The sequence below is a fragment of the Leucoraja erinacea genome, chromosome 1 (genome assembly GCF_028641065.1).
Source record: "Leucoraja erinacea ecotype New England chromosome 1, Leri_hhj_1, whole genome shotgun sequence".
Taxonomy (NCBI): Eukaryota; Metazoa; Chordata; class Chondrichthyes; order Rajiformes; family Rajidae; genus Leucoraja; species Leucoraja erinaceus.
Genome location: NC_073377.1, coordinates 95747007 through 95772572, shown reverse-complemented (window position 1 = coordinate 95772572; position 25566 = coordinate 95747007). Strand labels below are relative to the sequence as shown.

General features: G+C 43.9%; 1 protein-coding gene across 5 annotated transcripts in view; it reads left to right on the top strand.

Annotated features, from left to right (window-relative positions):
- The window catches only part of shroom3 (shroom family member 3), a 426943-nt gene that overhangs the window by 249774 nt on the left and 151603 nt on the right, over nucleotides 1-25566 (top strand). The window contains exon 1 of one of the 5 annotated variants that reach the window (XM_055639594.1): nucleotides 7251-7483. The exons of the other annotated variants lie outside the window; for them this stretch is intronic. The gene's annotated coding sequence lies outside the window, so the exon portion shown is untranslated. Of the gene's footprint in view, nucleotides 1-7250; nucleotides 7484-25566 lie in introns of those variants that run through there. 5 annotated transcript variants of the gene reach the window in all.

Here is a 25566-nt window from a genome sequence, read left to right as displayed (position 1 = left end):
GATAAAGTGGATAACCTCACATTAAACTGCATCTGCCATGCATCTGCCCACTCACCCAACCTGTCCAAGACATCCTGCATCCTCATAGCATTCTCCTCACAGTTCACACTAATGTTACTTTTAATCCCTTCATCCAAATCATTAATATATATTGTAAATAGCTGCGGTCCCAGGCACCGTGCCTTGCAGTACCCCACTAGCCACTGCCTGCAAATTCTGAAAGGGACCCGCTAAACCCTACCCTTTGTTTCCTGTCTGCCAACCAATTTTCTATCCATGTCAGCATCCTCCCCCCAACGTCATTATTTAAGAAAAAAACAGGTTATCCCTGGTGTAAGTCCATTAGCACAAAGATTGCACTGCCAGTGGAGCCCACTGTGCATAAATTGCTACATTTCCTATATTGCACACATAATACTTCGACTGTAAAGATCTTTGGAAAACCTGAAGGGAATAGGAAATGCACTTTTTAATGCAATTATTTTTTTTCTTTTAGAGAGGCCTAAGAAGTCACAGTCTATTAGATGAAATGTATCTTCATTTAGAGGAGTGTAAATTATTTTAACAATTTTATTCAAAGCCCTACAAGATGCTGAGGTATTAATTGTGTTCAATATCTTTAGGCATAAGGGAATTGGATTCAGGGAAAGAGCAAGAAGTGGTGTTGAAACATAGCCTTGTTTGTCTTGATTGGCAGGTTCAAAAGACCATTTGGCCTGCTCCTGTTTTCTAATGTTATTACAGTATGTTTAAAATATTTCTAAGCATTTATTTTCTAAAGCAAAGCCTTTTAATAAAGTTGTGATTGCCAGTTCCTGGGAAATGAGTGTGCAGTCAGAGTCACCAGTTGCTTTTCATCACATCAGAAGGCCTTTAATGCCCTGTTATTAATGTCTCCAAGATATAACTTGCCTATTCCCTTGTGGTATATGATCAAAATTATAATACAGAATGAGATACCGTTCCAATTGAGACAGCATGAATGATGTAATGTTTGCACCTAATGGTATCATAGGCATTGTACTGGTTAGTACAAGTGTCAGAGGTTATGGGGAGAAGGCAGGAGAATGGGGTTAAGAGGGAGAGATAGATCAGCCATGATTGAATGGCGGAGTAGACTTGATGGGCCGAATGGCCTAAATCTACTACTATTCCTTATTACCATATAATTTTGAAGATATGCCACCAGAAATGCAGAATTTTACATTTATTTATCCAACAACTACAGTTGCACCTGGTGTTCAGAAGATATAAAAATAAGCCTTTTCCATTTGGCATTGCTTGGAGATACTTAAATGGCAGGATATTTTCTCATTTTGATATGCATTTTATAAAGTAGGTGACACACAAGAAGACTTGATATCCACAGCACAAAAGGGTTGATCTCCCCTGCTCCTCTTTTTGAGATTGGTCTGAAAGATATAATCTGTGCAATTACTGCGTCCTTCTGTACCTGCTATTTATGTCTGGAAATATTCTAGCTGTGTCCTTTGATGGCATAAAGCTGACAGAATCTGTGTGGAGTAGGCGTTCTTCAATTTCACTCCCAGATCAGGAAGCAGGTTTTGACACAGGAATCCCATTCAACAGCAGGAAGCACCTGATGAAAGCAGAAGTACTTTCTCAAAGGGCTAGGTAGTAATGAATAGGCGGGATTGTTCCGAGAACCAGTGGTCTGACTGCTGCTGACAATGAAATTTGCTGAGGGTTTTAAAATCATATTAATGGAAGTGTTAATGGGAAAAGGAAGAAAATAAGAAAATGTTCTTTGCACATTGTGATGTGGTTCTTGAATGTGCCTAAATACAGACGCCGCCTTCCAGTCCCAGAAATTATGTTTGATTGTGTATTTAGAGTAAAGGATTTGGCGTAATGCATGATTTGAAAAGTGCACCTAGCTATGAATTCACCATGAAGAATCTTTACTTCATCAACCTTTCCTGAGACATTCTCGACCTCCGCTCGAAATAAATTACCCACACTTCCCACCATGCTTAAGATTAATTGTCTACTTTTTAAAAGCGACTTGATTATTGATTTGTGAAATTGAACCAGAATTCCACTACCAATATTGCATCGTTTCTGTGCCAAATACACAGAAGAAACTGACACACCTTTGTGGAAATTTGTATAGAGAATTGATTTTCACTTTCATAATTGCGAGCAGTTTTGGTGTGTCTTTTCCACAATTTTAATGCAGTCGTAATTTGTATCACCAACAGTGTTTGACTCACAACCTATGGAATATGGATTCAAAATGGAAATAGATATAAGTGGAGGGTGTGGAGGACGAGAATGTTTCAGGAAAGGTTAATGAAATAAAGATTATTTATGGTGCAGAACATGTTAATTCATAGCTGTTATCAATACACATTTGCTCAAATTTCTGGGAATGTTATCTTTGGAGCAGATTATGGAGGATGATACTAAGTAGAGCCCAGTAACTTATATTTGAATATCTCTTAGTTAAAATAATTGCATCCGAAGGGGAACCTGCACAAAGCTGGCCCATCATCTGTAAGGTAGTCCAGTCTGACTTTTTTGTGAGATAACTCAAATTGAGATAATTCTACTTTCTGATATTAGTTGGAAGATAATTATTGCCATGCTTAAGTAAGCTGTTTTACCTTATCAGTTCCTTCCAATTTAGGCTTGTAAGGCTGCATCTTGGAGCCCGATCTTTAAGGCAAGAGATTTGGTACAGAGAATTCCACAGGTGAGTTAAGGGGAAATTGTGCCTTAAGAATAGACTTGTGAATCAGATTTATTGGTAACCTAGTCCTCAGCCCTAAAATGTTTGCATAAATATGCCAAAGCATGGTATTTCAGTAATTTATCATTTTTTAATTTCACTTATATGGACACAAAGTGCTGGAGTAACACAGATTGATTCAGACTCAAAAGATCTGAAGAAGGGTCTCGTCCCAAAACATCACCCATCTTTTTTCTCAAGAAATGCTGCCTGACCCGCTGAGTTACTCCAGCATTTTGTGCCTACCTTGGGAATAAACTGGCATCTGCAGTTCTTTGTTTCTACATTTAAATTTCACGGTGAGGAAAAGCCATAGTTCTTTCTTCTTTCTTCCATATTCAAAATCCATATGGAGCTGGACAAGGCAGATGCAAGAGCGGTATTTTCCATAACTAGGAGATGTTAATAATCAGGGACCATAATCTCAAAATAAGTGGTTAGCTGTTCAGGGCAGAGAAGGGAAAGAATTTCTTCAGGAGCTTATGAATCTTTGGTAGTCGCTCCACAGAGGGTTATGGAAATGCAGTCGTAGAGTGTACTCAAAACCAAGACCAATACATTTTTTAATCTTGAGGGAATTGCGGGATATGTGATTGATGCAAGATAGTGATAGTGGAGCCAGCACGATGGGCCAAGTGCCTTTCTTGTGTTCTTATGTTCTACTGAGAGTGGTAGAAGAAACAAGAATGCAATTCATCTGGCATCAGCATCTTGACATCAGTTGCTCAAGTAGTCAGTCACCATTTGTGAGCCTCGACAATTTGTGTCTTGGCATTGTTTCACTGAGCGGAGCATTGTATCCATGTCAATCTCACTTCCATGAAATCACCACTTACATGCACCTTTGGCAGAGATCACAGTGTAGCATTCAGAGCTGGGAACAATGGCTTTTCTTCAACCTTTGCCAGCCTGGCAAATGATATGACCCCCAACAGTGCCGCAGAAATCCAAACATCTTTTTTAACAAAACATAATAAATTCATATTGTAGCACACGCCACAACTGTTTGACCCTCTAGAGTGAACTTAAAGAGCAACTGTGTTGCTGCCTGCCACTTAAAATAGAATTGTACACCATGCAAAGAGAACATTTAGTCCTTTGGGCCTCTGTCTGTTCTTTGAAAGAGCTATTTAACTTCTCCCACTTCTGGTTCTTTTATCATACTGTTGCAGATATCTCCTCAAGTTTCGAGATTTAGAGGAAGTTGCTGCTAAAGTGACTGTTCCCCTTGGAATAAAAAAGATTGCAAAGGACTTCTGTGGATATTTAAAGGCATGAAGGCCACAGATGGAGTAGACAGACAAAACATGCACATTGGTGTAAGGGTCAGAAATCAGGAGACATAGAATGAAGGTGATTGTAAAAGGACTGGAAGCTGCAGGAGGAAAATGTTGGGGTCATCAAGAAAATCAAATGTGTTCTATTGTCTTGAAACAGAACAATGAAATGCTTACTTGCTGCAGCACAACAGGTGTGTATACATAGTGTAGAAACAAGGAACTGTAGCTGTTGATTAATATGCAACAGGACACAAAGTACTGGAGTAACTCAGCAGGTCAGGCAGTATCCCTGGAGGACATGGAGAAGTTATGTTTCCAGTCAAGACCCATCTCAACCCAAAACATCGGCTATACACGTTCTCCAGAGATGCTGCCTGACCACATGTGAACATAGTACTCTGTAAACACCATCATAAACAACAAAAAATAAGTTTATTATATATATATTTTTTAAAACAATAAAAGTGCAAAGACAAAAACAATGCCTCCAAGTCTTTGTAGTGTAGAGATTCGTGGGAGGCTGTAGTGTTTAATAACCTGATGGTTTTAGGGAAGAAGCTGCTCTTGAACATGGACATTACTGTTTTCAGTCCCCTATACCATCCTGCTGATGGCAGGAGTGAGTGTGGCCAGGATGGTGCGGGTCTCTGATGATGCTGTCTGCCTTGGGGAGGTCAGTACCTGTGATGGACTGAGCAGTATTCACCACGTTTTGCAATCTTATTTCATGGGTGTTTGAGTTGCTGAACCAGGCCATGATTTTTTTAAATTTCAAAATAGACTTTATTCAAGAAATGTATACAATACATGATCCATACAAAATTCCAACCAACATTCTCGGAGGCTATACATGCATTCAATACTGTTTCCCAAATCACAATTTTACCCCACACCCTTGACACTCATGTGGCCCACTGGCGTGGAATCCCTTCCCTTATTTTGAGGGGCGTCTCCACCACACCCTGCCCCCCATGTCCAGCAGTGGAAGGAACCTAGACTGTTGCCCTCCCCCACCGAGCCTTGGCGTTGGCTGCACCGAGCTTCAGTGCATCCCTCAGCACGTACTCCTGCAGTCTGCAGCGGGCCAGTCGGCAACATTCCCTGATGGATATCTCGCTCTGTTGGGAAGGTCAACAAAGCTCGGGCAGACCAAAGAGCGTCTTTCACCAAGTTGATGACCTTCCAGCAGCACTCGATGTCAGTCTCTAAATGCGTCCCTGGGAACAGTCCGTAAATCATAGTCCTCTGTGACGGAGTTGTTCGGAATAAACCGTGACAGGAACTCCTGCAGACCTCTCCAGACTCTCTTTGCGAATCCACACTCTGCGAAGAGGTGGGCAACCGTCTCCTCTCCACCGCAACCGTCCTGAGGGCAGCGTGCGCTGGTAGTGAGGTTCCGACGGTGCAGGAAGGATCTGACTGGGAGGGCTCCCCTCCCCGCCAGCCAAGCCAGGTCTTGGTGCTTGTTGGTCAGTTCTGGCGATGAGGCATTTTGCCAGACAAGCTGGGCAGCCTGCTCTGGGAACCACGCCACCGGATCCATCGAGTCCTTTCCCTGCAGTGCCTGCAGGACGTTCCATGCTGACCACTGCCCGATGGACTTGTGGTCAAAGATGTTGGTCTGGAAGAACCTTTCCATGAACACAGATGTGCGGCAATGTCCAGCTGACTGGCACCAGATCCTTCGTAACACCGGCGACAGGTAGAACCTCAGCAGGTAGTGACACTTGGTGCCCACGTGCCTTGGCTCTACACTCGGCCTGATGCAGCCACACATGAAGGTGGCCATCAGGGTGAGGGCGACGTTGGCCATGCTTTTATCCCCGTCGTCTGCCGACTTGTGCATTGTGGCCCATTGCACCCGGTCCATCGTCGACCCCAGATGAAGTGGAAGACGGCTCGGGTGATCCCTATGACGTAGGAGGGTGGGACAGGCCACACTTGCGCCAAGTACAGCAGCCCCGAGAGCACCTCACACCTGATGCCACATTTTTTACCCGTTATAGGGAGGGAGCGTTGCTTCTACAGCTCCAGTTTCATCCACACCTTGGCTCCCCGCTCCTGCCAATTCTTGTCACACGCCTCAGCCTCACCGAACCAGATACCCAGCACCTTCAAGAAGTCAGGCTTGATGGTGAAGGGGACGGAAGATCTGTCGGGCCAGTCCATAGATCTGTCGGGCCAGTCTATAGATCTGTCGGGCCAGGCCATGATGCAACTAGTCAATGTTTTCTACACTGTACACCCTGTAGAAGTTCAAGAGTATCCGTCCACATTCCGATTCTCCTCAGTCTTCTATGGAAGTAGATGTGTTGATGGGCTTTCTTTATGATTGCTTCATTGTGTTGAGGGCAGGACTGATTTGCAGAGGTATGCACACCCAGGAATTTACACTGGATGGGGTGGTAATCAAGGAAAGTTCAATTGTGGCATTCAATTAGGAGCTGGACGAATCCAGGAAAGAAAAGCATTTGCCGCACTTTAGGAATAGGTGGGGCAGTGGGATGTGTCGGAAGGAACTGCAGATGCTGGTTTACACTGAAGATAGGCACAAAATGCTGGTGTAACTCAGCGGGACCCTTCTTGGGTGGGTTTGTTCCTGTGTTGAGCTGGCACAGACCTGACAGGCCAGTGGCCTCCTCTGGTGCTGCAAGTTTTCTGTGATTCTGAAATCTGTTTCCTCTATTATTTTGATCCTAACATATGAAAAATGCCCATTGTCTGTGAAGTGTAGCTCCTGGTAGTGTCTGACGTACAGGGAGGGTAGTCCCGTCGGTCATGAGCTACAACTGCAGGTTTCAGCTTCTGAATCTTTCCCATGAAATGCCTGTGATTCACCGAATACCTGTGGCAACTTCTAAATTACTCCCACTACATTACCTTTTGTCAGATTTGGCAGCAGAGAGAGGAACGGGTATTGCTGATGAGTTTACATGGCAGATGGGGGGAGGAGTTTTAGAGCAGGGAAAAATAAAGGTTTTAAAAAAAACAGATCTACAGTAGGTTCACATCTGCGACTTAAATTGAACATTTCTTGAAACGGCCTGAAGCCATTATTGTAATTACATTTTGGCAAAGTTTGAGTATTTTGCTAAGTCGTCTGGGTATCAGGTGCTACTTGCTTTCACACAGAAACTGGCCATCGGTGTATGCGATCACTCGGTGACTTCATAGTTTCAGGTCAAATTAGTTGTGATTGGTTTGTGGTTGTAAAGAAATTTGAGCCACCTGTCTGATCGACACTTCCTTGCTGCAAGGTGCGCTCGCTCGTTTACATCGTCTGTGCCTTGCAGCTTGCAAGGAGGCTTTTCTCGTGTGAAAATCCAGTTTTACTGGAGGCTCTCTAGCTCCCTTGTTGGTTAATCATTGCTGGGAAAACCTTTGATACTGACTGACATGGAAGAAGTATATCTACCCGCATCTACCCGCTGACTCGTGAGCCATGTGTGAGGTATGTACTTTACCACAGCAAAACTGTCAGGACTTTACCAGGTCAGCTCTGCCTGATCAGTTGGTTCATTGATCATGGCTGCCCAGTTTTCACTTTGGTAATTGATGGATGTATTGTAAATTCATTAGTTCCCCTTGGGTCGCGAGTAACTTTGCTGTGTGTTTATGTGGAACTTAAACTGAATTTAATCACTCTCCTGCTGGTGGCCCTGTAGTTTGCTGCCAGGCCCACAAGGTTTCAAACCCTGCATTTACCTCTTTACCTCCGTCTCCCCCTTTAACACATTCCTTAACACCCAGATGTCCTCATTTCTCCTTTCACAGCTCGGTGTCATTTTTCTGGAATTTTAGTTGATGGCATTTATAGTGTTAAAATTGCTCAATAAATTCAAACCTCGTCATTTTACAGATACATTTTTAACACAAAGACTATACATTTGAGCTCTGGTTTTATTCTATTTTATATCATTATTTTATTTTCCTTGTCGTAAGCACAGACCTTTGTCAAGAAGCAGTCTATTAGCTGGTGCATTAGAGGAGCACTGTGTGACTCCCCACTGACTGATATTTCATGCACCCTTAATTTGTGCTTTGAATCTAACTTGTATCAAAACTGAAAATGAATATAAATTCTTGCTGCAACAATAGCATAATCTAAACCTGTTTACCCAAGCCTTTTTGACTACAGAAATACTTTTAACTGAGCTATCACACAAGCCTAATTTTTAAACCAGTTTCTCCCCTTGTTTTTTTTTTGTCACCTTGTTAAAATAGTTTCTGCAAATATTGAGCACGTTGTCCAACTGGTCTTTAGTAAAATGTGAACTTTAACCGTTGATTCACCAGTCCTGATTTCAGTGCGTACACACATGCAGGTACCACAAGATGGTCAGTATTGGAAAATCCTGGCCTCAATGATCAGCTTGGTGCAGACCGGGAATGTGTCCGATGTGCCTGGCCTGATGGCCCTCTGGATAACTCACTGCATCATCACTTGAGTGAAGCTTATATTTGTATAGACAATGTTCAGGCATCACCATGCACTGCTGTAGAATAGCAACTGATACAGTATCTCTGCATCAATAGTGTAGGCCTCCAGTAGTATTATTCAGAGGCCTAGGCTAATGCTGCAGCGATAACAGTTAGTATTAACTCGGTAGCTGAAGCACCAAAATATTAGTAGTTTAAAAAAACTATAATTTAAAAAAATAGCCAATATCACTAAAGTGATGAAGACTTCCACTGCATGAAACATCTGGAATGTTGTAAAACTCATCTGGTTTATGAATTTAGCATCCTCCAGGATCTATCTTCGGTCTCTCTTGCTTCCCCAGCCTCCTGCTTCTAATCTTCCTCATGCCTTTTGACAGAAACATTGAAACATTCAGCGTCATTTTGCACCCGGGTGCTGGCCATCCTAAATCTTACCCCTGTCGGCAATTTTGACCCCACCACCGTCTCTATCCCCGCAATGCTGCTGCAGACATTTCTGCCAAAGCTGTTATTAGGAATAGCAAGAAGGTGATCTATATTGCACCTGTTAGACAGTGTAGAGGGGTTCAGCTGACTGTGTCTCTGCCTGTAACCCCTCTGTACATTTCCATGGTGTCCCAGCGTCACTGAACAGGTGTTGCAGTATCCTTTCAATAGCCTGGGCTCATCTTCTCTGATTGTACAAAACATAACTAAACCACTCTCTCTGATTCTCATTACAAGCTCTGTCCCCCCATTCCAAGTATCATTCTGCTAAATGCACTGCAATCTTTTAAGTGCTGTGTACAAAGTGCTGTGATGTCCTTCCTAAAGTGTGACATGCAGAACTGAAAACACAACCAGTGATTTTATACAGAATGAGCAAAATGTCATTAAGTGGGATTTTGCTTTATTATCCATTCCTCCTGATTACCCACCCCCACGCCCCCCCCCCCACCCCCCCCCCCACCCCCCCCCCCCCCCCCCACCCCCCACCCCCCCACACCCCCCCCCCCCCCCCCCCAAAAAAAAAAAAAAATCCCTATTTGTTAAAACACTTTGCTCATGAGCCATTTTAATCCATCAAAATAAAACTGCCAGTCATCTAACACGGAAGGTTGTAATGGTGATTGGAGAGACCAAACAGTTCTGTTTATTTTGGTTTGTCCACCCAAAGCATCAGTGCGTGGGCCCATTGAGTTGAGAAATAGGTTGATTTATCCCCATCTTGTGTGACACATTTTCACACATTAGGCTGGAACTACATTAGCAAAGATTATAGCCACAGGAACGGGGTTGAGATAACAATAGATAGTGCTTAACATTAAAACTATATATAGCTCAAAAGTACAAACTAATGATAGACAATAGACAATAGTGCAGTAGTAGGCCATTCGGCCCTTTGAGCCAGCACCGCCATTCAATGTGATCATGGCAGATCATCCACAATCAGTACCCCGTTCCTACCTTCTCCCCATATCCCCAGACTCCGCTCTCTTTAAGACCTCTATCTAGCTCTCTCTTGAAATTATCCAGAGAACCGGCCTCCACCGGTTCTCCACTGAGGCAGAGAATTCCACAGACTCACAACTCTCTATGTGAAAAATTGTTTCCTCAGCTCTTTTCTAAATGGCTTACCCCTTATTCTTAAACTGTGGCCCCTGGTTTTGTTTCCTGCCTCTAGCGTGTCCAAACCCTTAATAGTCCTATGTGTTTCAATAAGATATCCTCTCATCCTTCTAAATTCCAGAGTATACAAGCCCAGCCGCTCCATTCTCTCAGCCCCACCATCCCGGGAATTAATCTGTCTCTGCCTTAAATATATTCACTGAATTTGCCTCCACAGCCTTGTGTGACAAAGAATTCCACAGATTCACCACCCTTAAGTTTAGAAATGCCATATTATACAGTTTAAGTTAGAGGGAAGCCATCAATTTTCTCTTTCTGGTTAATGTCAACTGCAGCCCTGTATTTATTTATGGCCATGTGATCAATGCTGAACCTGCTATTCTTTGTTCCAAAAGAAATTCAGTCAATTAAAACATTGCAATTTGAGATATTGCTATTAAAAGCAAAAATTCTACTTTGCCTTTAAAATTAATCTGCAAGATAAAAATGAAGTCACAAGTATCTGAACAGCATCTGATGTTTGAGACAACTGCCACCGCATAGAGTGCGGTTGATGTTTTTTTTTCTGCAAAAATTGCATGCAGAGGGGGAAAATAGAGGGCTATTCTTAGTTAGACCTGCTCGACTCAGTAAAATGGCAACTGAATTTTGCAGTACAAGCTATTGGAAACTGGGTCAGGGCAGCACAGTGCCAGAGACATGGGTTTGATCCTGACTTTGGGTGTCGTCTGTGTGCAGTTTGCATGCACTCCCTGTGACCATGCGGGTTTTCTCCAGGTGCTCCGGTTTCCTCCCACATCCCACAGATGCATGGGTTAAGGTTAATTTGTCTCTATAATTTGTAAATCACGAATGTGTAAGTAATGAATGAGAAAGTGGGATAATGTAGAACTAGTGTGAACAGGTGATCGATGGTCTGGGTGGCTAAGGGCCTTTTTCCATGCTGTATCCCTAAACTACAACCAAACTGTACCTCTACACGGTGGATGGCTTGATTGTAATCATGTGTTGTCTTTACGCTGACTGGTTAGCACGCAACAAAAGCTTTTCACTGTGCATCGGTACACGTGACAATGAAACTAAACTAAACTAAACTATACTAAACTACCAATGGAAATTCTGAAAGTAATGCCAGATCAGGTGCAGAAAGAGAATTAGAGTGAGGAAAAAAAAACAATGGGTTAAGAGAGGGGGAAAAACATCAAAAAGGACAAGTAATTTTATCTCTAGGCGGTGTGGGTCTTTTGTCTACATTAGGCATTAATCAGGAATAGTGGTAACAGTAGATATGATTCACTGAATACACCAAGATGATTCTAAGTTTCCAGTTGAGTATTGCTACCCTGAGAAGAGGCACAAATGTTAAAAAGACCTGTGTTTTCTGAACTGGGAAGGAGCCTGGGAATTAGAGAGCATTGGAATCAAAACAGTCATGTATCAGCATTCAGAGCAGATGCACATTTATCACTGAGTTTCATTGATTGGTTTAACATACGAGCTCGAGTGTAGGAAAAACAAGCAATGATCTCCCTATTTATTTATCTATTTATCTATTTATTTATTATGCTTTACTTTTGCTCAAGTGAAAAAAATGGCCTTTTGTGTCTGTGCAGCTTTGTGCAAACATAATTCTTTAACAGTTTATCTGTGATTGTGACAAAAATCAATTTTAGAAAGCACATGAATATTTGTTTAGTGCCATGAAATGTGTCTCCATATTTCCAGAGGCTTTTGGCTGAAGTGGAGTCGCGAGTTTGATATAGCACATTCTAGTTTTCACAAAGGTTTTAGTTTTAGTTTTAGAGATACAGGTACAGTGCGGAAACAGGCCCTTCGGCCCACCAAGTTCGCACCGACCAGCGATTCAAAAATCAACTCCTGAATAAGTTTCTGAAAGTTTGTAATGTTGCGGATGGGGCAACAGGATATCGGGGGGTTTTAGTGAATAGTGGGAACAGCAATGTATTTATCACCTTAAAAAATGGGGTTTAGCGATTGAAAAATAAATGAGGACCTTAGGAATCAGAGCGGGTGAATCAGATCTGGTGTAAAAGAGAAATAAAGAGAGGAAAATAAAGATTGGAATGAGGGTGAGAGGTCATAAGATCATAAGACATAGGGGCAGAATTAGGCCATTTGGCCCATCGAGTCTGCTCCGCCACTCAATCATGGATGATCTATTTTTCCCTCTCAACCCCATTCTCCTGTCTTCTCTACGTAACCTTTAACACCCTTACTAATCAAGAATCTATCAGTTTGCGCTTTAAAAAATGACTTGGCTCCATTGCCATCTGTGACAGAGAAATGGAGACAAAAACAACAATTAATAAACATAAGAAGTAAAAATTTGAAATGTTTAAAATCTCAAAACACAAATTTAAAGCTGAGCAAGCGAGGCTTAATATTTTCTAGGGAAAGCAGATGGAACCTCAAGTTCCTTGCAATTAATGTGGCTTCATAATGATACCTTCACTATTAATTTACAGACAACTTCTGCGACAAACTTAATGGGCAATTAGGTGCCAATTTGATAACTTTGTGAAACAGCGAACTGCATTATTTATGCTGTGTTATTTCTTCAACAACATTTAGTTCCTCTCTGTACCCCTCCCATAAACAAATCAGATACAGAATGCCACTTGCGAAAGTCAGTTTCTAATTCTGAATCTGTTCTGCCAAATATTAACCAAATATTTATCTTTCAAAGTGCTACTTTTGCAAAGCAAACTGACAAGTGTTAATTATGAAAATGAGTGTTTGACCATCTTACTGCCCCTTTTTTTTTATTGTGGAAAGGGTACTTCTTGGTTATTTCACTCAAAAATTATGTCAGTTTAAGTCCTAGAATCTGCCTGAAAATCAGCGAGACACAATCTTTGTACGGCGTCGCGTTTGGCCGGGAGAATGGAGACGACAAAGTTGAAATTCTTGTGGATGAATATTCAGTAAAGTGCCACCCAGAGAATTGTGTGATACTTAGTAAGGGGCCAAAGAGTGGTTCAAAGTGGGTAGATTGTCTAGGAAACAGCCCACTGCGGTGAAGCTTCGACCAGAGGTATGTGAGGAATGCTGGTAGCATGCTCGAGTGGAGAGCTTCAGAGCACGTCCCCCTGCACTCTGCTCACTAGCATCTGCTGTGATCCTGGGAGCTTTCATGGCAACGGCCTCTCTGGAATGATTTCATTTTGAGAACAAGTCCTTTAGAATTGACAGCAGATAACTGGACCACTCTGAAGCATTAATAAGGGAACAGTCTCAATTTAACAGATTCCGAAAGATAACGAGAAGCTCTGCTGCCTGTAATTGTTTCCCAGTTGCAGGCTCAGCACCTCCTCCCCAAGAGGAGCTGAAACATTCAGAGTAGTGCGGACCCCGACTGCTGTTCTACACCTGTGACTGAGTTTCTGCAAACACTTTTGACCATCACAGGAAAGCCAGATATTGTCTTTACCTGGCATCGCCATGTGCACTCTCCTTGTAGGGCAGAGGGAAAGAATGCGGGTGTAAGCGGTCCTTTAAAGAGCTTGTACAGTCACGATGGGCCACAAGGTCTTGTTCTGGACTGCCTGTGGCAAATACAAAGAGAAGCATTGTTTGCCTCTTTGCCAACTAGAAATTCCAGAAACTCGGGTCACTTTTTATATCAACTAGACTAAGTGGGACCCATTGGGTCAGAGTCACAATGGAGGCCTGGTCCCCCAATGCAGCCCATTCCCCAATGCAATATTCCACCACTCACCCGTTCCCCCAACGCAATATTCCACCACGCACCTGTTCCCCCAACGCAATATTCCACCACTCACCCATAGCCCCTAACTGCGCAGGCGCAGCTCATTTCCCCTCATCCCTCCCCCTCCTCTTCATGTGTGGGGGGGGATGAGGGGAGGGGGAAGAGAAGTGAGGGTGTGTGGCGGGGGGGGGGGGGGGGGGGGGGTGGCGGGGGGTGGGGGGGGGGGGGGGGGGGGGGGGGGTGGGGTGGGGGGTGTGGAGGGGGGGAGGCGGGGAGAGGGGTGTGGGGGGATGGGGGGTGGGTACGGCAGGGGTGCGTGGGTGGGTGGGGGGGAGGAGGGTCGGCGACATGTCCGACTCTGGGCGGGGGTCTCCCAGGTGTAGGAGGGTCTCCCACTGGGGGGGGCTGGGATGGTGGGCTGGGGGGGAGGAAGGTACGGGCAGGGGGGTGTGTGGGGCGGGCTGGGTGGGCTGGGCGGGTGGGCTGGGTTGGGTCTCCCCCTCTGGGCTGGGTTGGGTCTCCCCCTCTGGGCTGGGTTGGGTCTCCCCGACTCTGGGCTGGGTTGGGTCTCCGACTCTGGGCTGGGCTGGGTCTCCCACGCTGTGCTGGGCTGGGTCTCCGACTCTGGGCTGGGTTGGGTCTCCCACTCTGGGCTGGGCTGAGCAGGGTCTCTGACGCTGGGTCTCTGACACTGGACTGCTCGGGGCTGGGCTGCTCGATGCTCAGCTGCTCTGGGCTGGACTGCTCGGGGCTGGGCAGCTCGACACTCAGCTGCTTGGGGCTGGGCAGCTTCAGCCCCCTCTGAAAATTGTGTCCGGTTGGAAACCTCCGCCGGCCATCCTCAGCTCCAGTAAAGACGCGATGGCGCAGGAAGTGGTGGACCGTCCCGGTGTGTGACAGTGGAAGTGACTAATCCGCGCAGTGCTGAACGGCAGGAGATGAGATCATTCTGCGCATGCACGGTTTATAAGATTTTTTAAACGTCGCTAACTTTTACAACATCCAACCGATTGGAACGAAACTTGGTGCAATCGCAGCATAGGAGAACGGTGAGTGAACTGGCGAAAAACCGTAGCGCTATCGAGAACCGTTTTCATGCAAATCGAATGACCGTACAAACCGGAAGATAACAAGATCGGAGTTTTAGTTATGTATAGAAGATCCCAGTACTTGAGGGCCAACAAAGTGGGGCAGTTGTCAAAGTTGCTGCCTCACAGAGACAGAGACCCTGGTTCAATCCTGACCCCAGATGCTGCCTGTGTGGTGTTTGCACGTTCTCCCTGTGACCATGCGGATTTCCTCATGTGGGTTTCATGCATCAGTTTCTTTCCACATCCCAGAGACATGCGGGTTTGGATGTTAATTGGCCTCTGAAAGTTGCCCCAAGTGTGTAGGGAGTGAATGAGAAAGTGGGATAACATAGAACTAGTTTGAACAGGTGATCAATGTCCATGGGACTGTTTCCATGCGTTATCTCTAAACTCTAAGGACATTTTAAGGCAGAATCAGTTTCTGTAAAAAATGCCCCGCAGCCTGGTGCTGAGAGTTTACACGTCAGTAAGCATTGCCTCTACTCTGTGCAATGGCTTCGTATCTCCTCTACTTTCATTAGAATTCCCAGTCTTTCCTTGCCAGATTTAATGAATTGTTTTCTGAGACAAAATGGGTCTTGAATAATGTGAAGGTTGCCACAAAACAGCCACAAACTGCATGCACGTCTAGGCTTTTAAGAAGCAAAATGTCCCAAGACCCTTCATGGGAGGAGTATCAAACAGCATAAATAACACTGAGCTGAGCGGTACTGAAGGTTTAGTCAAAGGAGAGCCTTTAAAGCGCGTCTGCAGAGAGGAGGGAGAGGCTGAGAGAGACGGGAAGATTTAGAGCAGTCAGCTGTGGATGAGTGACAAATGTGAATGGTCAAGAAGCCAGAGTTGGCGACACAAGGATAGGCCGTGGAGGTTACAGCTTGAGCAGGTCACAGGGAGAGATGGGAGGATGTGGACCAGGACGAGCATTGCATGGTGAACCCGGGGTGATGGTGTGGGTGGCAGACAGCAGAGATATGACTTGTTTATTGTCAAAGTAATTCCAAGAGAGAGTTAAATTCAGCTCTTAGGGCTAAGGGAATCGAGGAATATGGGGAAAAAATGGCGATGCTGGCTCGAGGGGCTGAATGGCCTACTCCTGCACCTATTGTCCATGTTTCTATGCAGAGCTCTGCACAAGGGAGCTTTGCTGTTTTTGCAACCAGTTTCTTTATCTTCATCCTTTCCTCCCCTATTCTCACCTTGTGCTGAGCAGCTGAAGCCAGCAATGTGCTCATGCTGGATGGGGGAGGGGAGGGGTCCTGGGCATTGGAGTAGGGGTGGGTGTCAAGTTGGTGTGTGGGGGTGGTGGTGAATGAGGAGGGAGGGGTATTGCATTGGAATCCATATATGACTATGTCATCTGGGAATAGGATATTATGTGGATGGGGGGTGAGGGGGGAGCATCCTCGTGCGAGTGTACAATCTGGACGGCCATTCCTCGCGGAGCATTGCTCAATGACGATTGATGACTTTGACGGGCCACCGCACCATGCCACGCTCCTGTCCGTCCACCCCACGTGCCACTGGTCACATCTTTCAGCCTGTGTCCTGCGGTTATGATCGACAATGGGAACTCTTCCCGGTGTTTCCCTTCCCAGCTTGAGACCAATCCTATTGTTGCTGTTTCTGCTCGCTCTCCACAAGCCAGCTGGGAATGTGTTTGAGAGTAAAACAGATCTCCAAATGGCACAGGGCAGTGATTGTGGAGGGAACGCCATCTGTGAGCCGCTGTGCTCCACAGGGGTTTGCTTCCTGACCCCCTTTGGTGAGTGGAAGATGCTGGAATCTTTACAAGAATACAATCCACTGGAGGAACTCAGCAGCTCAGGCAGCGTCTCTGGATGGAACTGGACCAATGGCGGTTTGGGTCAGGACCCTTCTTCAAATATTTACTGAAAACTGCCATTTGTAGCTAATGCAAATAAAGCAATATTCCTTCCACATGATCCTCATTAACCCGTTCAAATTTTAGTCTTTCGTTTTGGGGATAAAGCATTTGGAAACAGGCCCTTCGCCCCACTGAGTCCGACCCGACTATTGATCACCCTGATCACACTAGTTCTGTCCACACCACACACTTTCTCATCCACTCCATACATACCAGGGGCAATTTACAGAGGCCAATTAACGAACAATCCCGCGCGTCCTTGGGGTGTGGGCAGAAACCGGAGCACCTGGGTGAAACCTACGCGATCACAGCGAAAACGTGCCAACTCCACGCCGACAGCTCCCCGAGGTCAGGATCAAACCTAGATCTCTGGCATTGTGTGGCAGAAGCTCCACCAGCTGCGCCCACTGAAACGTGTTCCAAATTCATTGATTCAATCGAGGGATATTAGCACAATGGCAGCCATTATCAATCATCACCGAAATTCAAGAGAATACAGTCATCTTTAATTTTGGGGTAGTGTAAGAGATGATGATGCCCAAATTTGAAAAGGTAATCATGCAACAGCGCAATTGTTTAAAATGTCCGGGTTATAGAAGTGGTTTAACCAGAACCACATGAGGTTACGTAAACCCCAGTCACAGCCTCACCACCACTACCGCCCTCCCCCCTTCCCCCCTTCCCCCCCTACTCCCCAAACAAAAAAATATCATTTGCCGGAAGGCATTGCAGAGGGTGGTGAAAATTGCCCAACGCATCACCGGTTCCTCGCTCCCCTCCATTGAGTCTGTCCAAAGCAAGCGCTGTCTGCGGAGGGCGCTCAGCATCGCCAAGGACTGCTCTCACCCCAACCATGGACTGTTTACCCTCCTACCATCCGGGAGGCGCTACAGGTCTCTCCGTTGCCGAACCAGCAGGTCGAGGAACAGCTTCTTTCCGGCGGCTGTCACTCTACTCAACAACGTACCTCGGTGACTGCCAATCACACCCCCCCCCCCCCCCCGGACACTTATTATTATTTATTCAAATCGTTTGCTATGTCGCTCTTCAAGGGAGATGCTAAATGCATTTTGTTGTCTCTGTACTGTACACTGACAATGACAATTAAAATTGAATCTGAATCTGAATCTGAATCATGATGTAATAACAAGAAACTGCAGATGCTAGTTTGTACCAGAGAAAGACACAAAGTGCTGGAGTAACTCAGCGGCGGGTCGGGCAGAGTTTCAGGTTGTGAGCCTCGTTCAGGTCGTGGCTGATCTAGCCGATCCATGTTCTCCAGAGATGCTGCCTGATCTCTGGAGTTCTGGGCTCCAGAATTCTAGACTCTGGAGTTCTGCAACTCTGGACCTGCTGAGTTACTCCAGCATTTTGTTTCTTTTATACAAAAAGAGCACATCATGGACACGTATAGGAATGCACGTGTCTCTGTGGGTCTGCTGTAAATTCCTCTCCAAAAGCAGTCAAGTAATCCACGAGCAGGGCCTAAGGGGGAGAGGAACAGCGGGTGGAATTTTCACTAATTGACACTGAATGGGGGAAGTAAAGGAAATTCCAACTGTCATGTTTTACTTCACATGAGGGAAATACTTCGTATAAGAATAGTAGTATTTCTGAATGTCTATTAACCCAGAGATTCTGTGAGTGTTTTGCAAATGTCAGCAGGTAGTTTACTCATTTACTGCCTCAGTGGGTATCAATTAATTGGTTACAATGATAGAGGTTCTGCATCACTTTAATTGCCTGTATCTGTTAGTAACCAAGGAGTGATTAGGTGCAACCTGATGTGTGAATTTTCCCTGAACGCTTGCACGCTCGCACAAGATATGTTGACGCTGACCAGAGCTGGGGATCAGCAGCTGGAATGTCCCAGAGGACTGTGAGAAATACTGTTTTTGGTGATGATGGATGCACGTTGCTGCAAGTCTGAGCGATGGCTGTTGTGTTTTCAGACTTAACACTTGAAACATCAGTCAACAGGGAACCATCATGAACCAAGTGTTACCACCCAAATAAGTCAGATACACACCAAATACAGAGAGCACCCGCGTTGTGCCCCGTTCCAGCAGGGTTCTATGCATATCTGACTGAATTATGATCTGGCAATATCTGGTTTCCTCATTGCTGAGAAGCTAACATTTAGTGTAGTAGTTCATTTGCCCTGCACTGTGTTCAGATCTCTAGGACATTTCACCACTCATATATACGTCCTTTCTCGTAAGCAGCAAATGATGGGCGAGTTATTGTAATTCTCCAAGCTTTCCTCCTCGCATTTATGCAGCCAATGAGCCTGTTTACCATCGCCTTTCTCTTCAAAAAGAGTTGGAATCCCAGATTTACCTTCCAACATCTCCTCTAAATAGAAATCTTGAAAACATAGACAATAGGTGCAGGAGGAGGCCATTCGGCCCTTCGAGCCAGCACCGCCATTCAATGTGATCATGGCTGATCATCTAAAATCAGTACCCCGTTCCTGCCTTCTCCACATATTCCTTAACTCCTTTAGCCCTAAGAGCTAAATCTAACTCTCTCTTGAAAACATCCAGTGAATTGACCTCCACTGCCTTTTGTGGCAGAGAATTCCGCAGATTCACAACTCTCTTTCCTCATCTCAGTCCTAAATGGCCTACCCCTTATTCTTAAACTGTGACCACTGGTTCTGGACTTCCCCAACATCGGGACCATTTTTCCGGCATCTAGTCTGGCCAATCCCTTAAGAACCTTATATATTTCTATAAGATCCCCTCTCATTCTTCTAAATTCCAGGGAATACAAGCCCAGTCGACCCATTGTTTCATCATATGTCTGTCCCGCCATCCCGGGAATTAACCTTGTGAACCTACACAGCACTCCCTCAATGGCAAGAATGTCCTTCCTCACATTAGGAGACCAAAACTGCACACAATACTCCAGGTGTGGCTCACTAGGGCCCTGTACAACTGCAGTAGGACCTCCTTGCTCTTATACTCAAGTCCTCTCGCTATGAAGGTCAACATGCCATTAGCTTTCCTCACTGCCTGCTGTACCTGCATGCTTACTTTCAGTGACTGATGTACAAGGACACCCAGCTCTTGTTGCGCCTCCCCTTTTCTTAATCTGACACCATTCAGATAATAATCTGCCTTCTTGCTCTACAATAACCATTTTACACTTGCAAATCTGGGCACCAAGTGCTGACAGATGAATCAAAGGAGAGCCCAGTCCCATTCATAGCTGGTCCTACCCTGGTGTAACCTGTGCCCATGACAGACAAGGTAAGGCCTGTCTACTTCAACCATGCTTGCGTTTTGCAGATTTTATTCCAATTTTATTAAAAATAAATGTGAAAAAACACTGCAAAAAGTGCAAAAAATAAGGAAAGAAAAGGCGTTAAAAAGTAGCTGGAGAGTAGAACTAGCGTTGGAAAAGAGAAATAAAAATAATGAACGTATAAAAAGGAAATGATGACATTGGGAATGATCAAAATGTAGGCAGACAATCAGGATAGGGATGGGGAAAAAGAGTACTGAGAACACTTGTTTCCACCTCTAGTGCATCACTCAAATGCTGACCAGTACTAATCCTCTCCTCAACTATCCCAGTATCCTCATTGGAACACTGCCACCACACTAATTGACGTTCCTCAGTTTTGTGTCCATAACTAGGCCCTTCTCTACTTTAACTTCCAGCTATAAGGACTCTGTTTCTCCAATTCTGTGATGAATCATAGAATTCATGGAATCATAAAAAAAACGTGGAATTCCCTTCCTTAACCCTCCACCTGTTGTTGCATCTCCCCTTTTCCTAATCGGCCACCATTCAGATAATAATGTGAGGGCATGGAGAGACAAGCATCTCCTCCTTTACTTCAATGTTGCTTGTTGTCTGGTGATACTCCAATGAAAGATATTGGATTGTTTTCTGTTGTTAAAGGAGCTGTAGAAATGCAAGTTGCCAACCAGAGAAGTGAAGGAGGCAGGTTTTTTCTTTCAGCAGGCAAGTCATGTCTTAGCATCAGTGGCTGAATAACACGAAGCCAGTGGGAAATTAAACCCAAATGAAACTAAAACGTGTATATAGAACCAGCTTTAGAGCACAAACACTCTCTCTTACAGATGCAGGCATTCAAAAGCACAAATCATCAATACAGACATGTGCACAAAAGCATGTGCTCTCCCGCACGCACACACACACACACACGCAAACACAGACGTACGTAAATGCACACATACATGTACAAATGCAGGCCTATAAACATACACACTCTTACATTCGGAACAGGCAAACAAATATTCATAGCAATACATGTAGGAGCAGGTATGATCAGACACACTCACAGGCATATGAAGAGGCTCATTCAGGTGCAGGCTCATTCGCACACATGCATGCGCTCACACACTGCTCCTAACAAGAGGTTGCTAGATTGTAGTTGAGAAGATTGCCTGATAATTACACCCCACTCCCACCTTCTCCCCTTCCAATTGCAATGTTCTCAGGATAAGCATAGTAGTGGAAGCATTGACCTGGCAAAAATCAGTCAGGCGTGCAAGGGCAACTCCAGTGGTTTATCTGCTGGTAAATTGCCTTTTAGCACATCACTAGATGAAGTTTGAACTATTCTTTCTCAGTGTACTAACAAATTGACCTATGAAAACAACATAGCTTTAGAATCTCAATTTAAAATCTGCACTTCTGATTTATTCTTTCAAAAACAATAGCTTGGGGTTACAAAGCCAAACAGCAATGTGGACTTGAATTCAGATTTCTCAAAATTCAACGTAGTTGCACTGAGCACAAGGGTGACACTGGTAATACTGGCAGGTTCTACAGCAAGGCAACTGACTGCATGAAGATGCTTCTCAGTGAGCAAGAGTGCAAGTTCAGTTTTGCATATCACAGCAAGAGGGTTTGGTGCAAGACCTGACACTTTTGTTTCTGTGTGGACTTACAAATGAAATAATTAAATTCACACCCATTGAAGAAACAATCATCCCTAAAGCTTTGAAAATGATCATAATGTGAAATGAGCAACTGATCATAATGTGCATTATTTAAGATGCTATTGATGGTATAAAAGTGAAGAGGAAAAGAAGGGGGCTGAATTACATGCTTCTATTATCCAACATCTCAACATCTGAGGGAGTCTGAGAGTAAGGTGTTTGCTTCCAGTAGTTATAATGCAAGTGAGCAGATTGAAGCAGTTTTATTAACAAGCTGTTGAACACATTGTCATGTTTTACTGCAGTACAATATGTAATCTAATCAACATATTTTGAGTCTGAAGAAGGGTCTCGACCTGAAATGTCACCCATTCCTTCTCTCCAGAGACGCTGCCTGTCCCGCTGAGTTACTCCAGCTTTTTGTGTCTATCTTCAATATATTTTATTAGTTTGACTTCAGAGAGGCAGGTGGTTAACATAACAAAGACTAGGTAGAATTACGGTGGACTCTCATTAATCTTCCTAACCAAGTACAAATAGATATGTGTTGCTTTGAGATCTGTATTTTATTTAAATACATTCAATGAGATATTATACTGCGAATAATATGTTTTAAAGGTTTCAACTGCTCCGTCATCTATTTGAATAGCATCAGTATAAATATCATTTAATTAAACCACAAACTGGTAGGTGAATTATTTCTGTGTGAAAGATCCATATAATGGTTTGCACATCCCCCCAATTAGTTGCCTGCCCCAGCTTTATTCTTGGGACAAAGAGAAATCTGAAGAACGCTGTCCTAAATTCTCATGTTACACACAGCAAATAAAGCATTACTGAAGCTTCTGAAGTAAATAAAGCTGAAGAAATAGCAGGGCAGTGAGCAGTGTGGATGGCTGAGCAGATAATATGCAATTGTTCATTCTTTCTGTTACGTCCTTATTGTTGCTAATTACAACCTATCTTTTCATAGTCTTACAAAAGATTGTTTGCTTTATTCCGCCTGATAATACCCCAGCACCATTCATTTTGCCATTCATCACCATTTATTAGCCAGAAGTGAACCGAGGGCCTAAGTCCCCTTAACTTCTCTTCCGTCTCCTTGCTCCACTTCCCCCTTGCAACCCCAACCCCAACCCCAACCTCCTAGGGCACCCGATCATGGAAGAATCAGCAGCCCCACTCCACCGGCCTAGGGGGGGGTTGTACACCTGTGCAAAAACAAGTCTGCAGATGAAGACATAGATCTGCATCCAAGATAAGCAGAGTGCAAGTCCTTTTCCACCTCCGTGAGCATAAATGTGAGGGAAATATCCGAGCCACAGCTAGCAGTATTGCTGGGATTTTCTGCCTTTGTACCCATGCTTCTTTAAAATATCCTTGAAAGGACTGTAAAATTACATTTGGATGCTTCAGGCTGTGGTAGCCACCATTAATCTAAATTGTCAGACTGATCTTTCAAAGCTTGTTGAAAATAAAGATATCATTGTAAACTGATCAGAGCAATTTGCAGCTGTGAAGATGTCCTACTCCACACAGTGCCTGTTATCTTCCAGTCTTGCTCTTTGAGACTGTCATCTCACAAAATGATTCCCATATCAGCTTTCTGGGAGCGCTGCTGTGCACAGAGTTACCCGCCCAGGGTGAACGTCTCACAATATGTAGGTTGAAGGTGTCACTTACATTCTGTAAATTAGAACTAGAAGAATTACAGAATATAAAGAAATAAAGTTTCCATTGCAGTTTAAGCAAATCCACCTCTCCGGCAGGTTTAAAATGTGTTTGTAGTCTAAAATGATACTGTGGCGGTTAACTCTGCACATGTCTTTGAAAATAATTGATCTCAAATACTTAGCAAGATGTGGATAAGATTAATTTAGACTTCATTTTATAAAAGGGTTCTTTCTATCAATTTCTGAGCTTTTCTAACAGTCAAAATATATATCAGAAGGTACACAAAAATGCTGGAGAAACTCAGCGGGTGCAGCAGCATCTATGGAGCGAAGGAAATAGGCAACGTTTCGGCCCGAAACGTTGCCTATTTCCTTCGCTCCATAGATGTTGCTGCACCCGCTGAGTTTCTCCCGCATTTTTGTGTACCGTCGATTTTCCAGCATCTGCAGTCCCTTCTTAAACAAAATATATATCAATACTGTAACTTAATCATAAAATGATGATGCCTATATATAATTTAAAAAAACACACACTATTGCAAAAGTATTAGCATGGTACTTGTTCATGGTTCAGGGGTAAACAAGATACCTGTATCCAGCAATCATTTTTTTCCCCCTCCAAAACAGCAACGTTGACTGATTTTATGATTATAAAGACAATTATGTACAGGTTCTCTTAACTCCCCCTGAACATTCCAATCGTAATTCTCGTGGAATTACTTTCTTTAAACACTGTGACTGTTGTCACAAAGAGAAATGTTGCATTGCAGCTAGTTTCCATGAATCAAGACCTCACTTGTTTAAGTAAAGGACAATTATCAGTATATCAGAAGAACTCACTATTCCAGTTCTCCCAAGAGATATAATGTCACCAAGTGGACACTTGGCATAACAGTTCAACACTTTATTGAAAGTATAATACAGGTCTGAGTTCCCAATGAAAATGTTACAGGTTCCTATTAGTTACCAGGTATCTATCATTGAAGGCTCCACCGTGTCTCCTGTGAATCTTTGGAGCCCCTTATACAGTTTAATTTTACGTGGCAATAATTGTTGTACATTTCATTTTGCTGACATAAAACATTCTGGTCTTGAAATGTAAAATTTCACCACCAGCAAAACTGTGCCATTCAAACGTCTCAACTTACAAGTTCAGCAAATCTGAAAGGTATGTCCAGTCTATACATGGGACTCGTTTACTATGCTTCTTAGGCAGCATGAAGTAAACAAATTGTTTTGGAGTGTTCCTTGCCCAGTAAGACGTCAAAACTGTAGTTAAATGGAATGCATGAACAGGCATACTTCATGTTGCACAAACGACTTACCATAACCTTAGCTTGATCTGATAGCCACCTCCATGGTTCTCTGCTGCTTTTTCCAATCAATCCAAGAAGGTTAAAGCCAAGAAAATCTGGTTGCTATCATTCCAGGCAAGATCAGTTCACTGCTCGCTGGCTAGAGATTGAACTTGGAACTTGCGTAAACTGAATGGTTGGACTGTGGATGTCAACCTCTGATCAATTGAGGGAGACAGAGTTGTGTTGCTTAAGTTCATGCTCTGTTTCAAAATGGTTCAGTCAGATCTTTATAACTACAGCAACGAATTGTATTCACTCTATTACATTTTCAGATAGGTTGGGCTTCTGTTTTGACTTCTGGGAGTTGTAGGCAAATAGAAAAGATAATGAAGTGATCAATCAAACTTTCTGTCTTTTCATTTTGAATAGGAATAGATAATGTATTGAAGAAGAAGAGTTGAAGAAGGGTTCTGACCTGAAACGTCACCCACTAGTTTTCTCCAGAGATGCTGCCTGACCTGCTGAATTACTCCATAATTTTGTGTCTACCTTAGGTAGAAATTTGGCTTGGTCATCAACATAAAAATGGCAGTATTGTTGCCTTGGAGCAGTATATCAAACAGATTCATAATTCTACTCCATGGCTGTTCCACTAAAAGCTGCATCTGTATATTGACTGCACTTAATAAATCTTGCTCTCTTGCCCTGACCATAGAATCATAAATCCTTAATAACATGGGAAGCTAACACGCAAACCTTGTCCCAGCCGCGTTCAAATTAGAAAAAAAGATTGGAAGAAAAGTACCTTTATTCTGTTTCACCTTGTACGCAGAATGTGTTCCTCCAGAAAGTGTCTGGATGTAAATTAAACTGACTGGTATACTTTA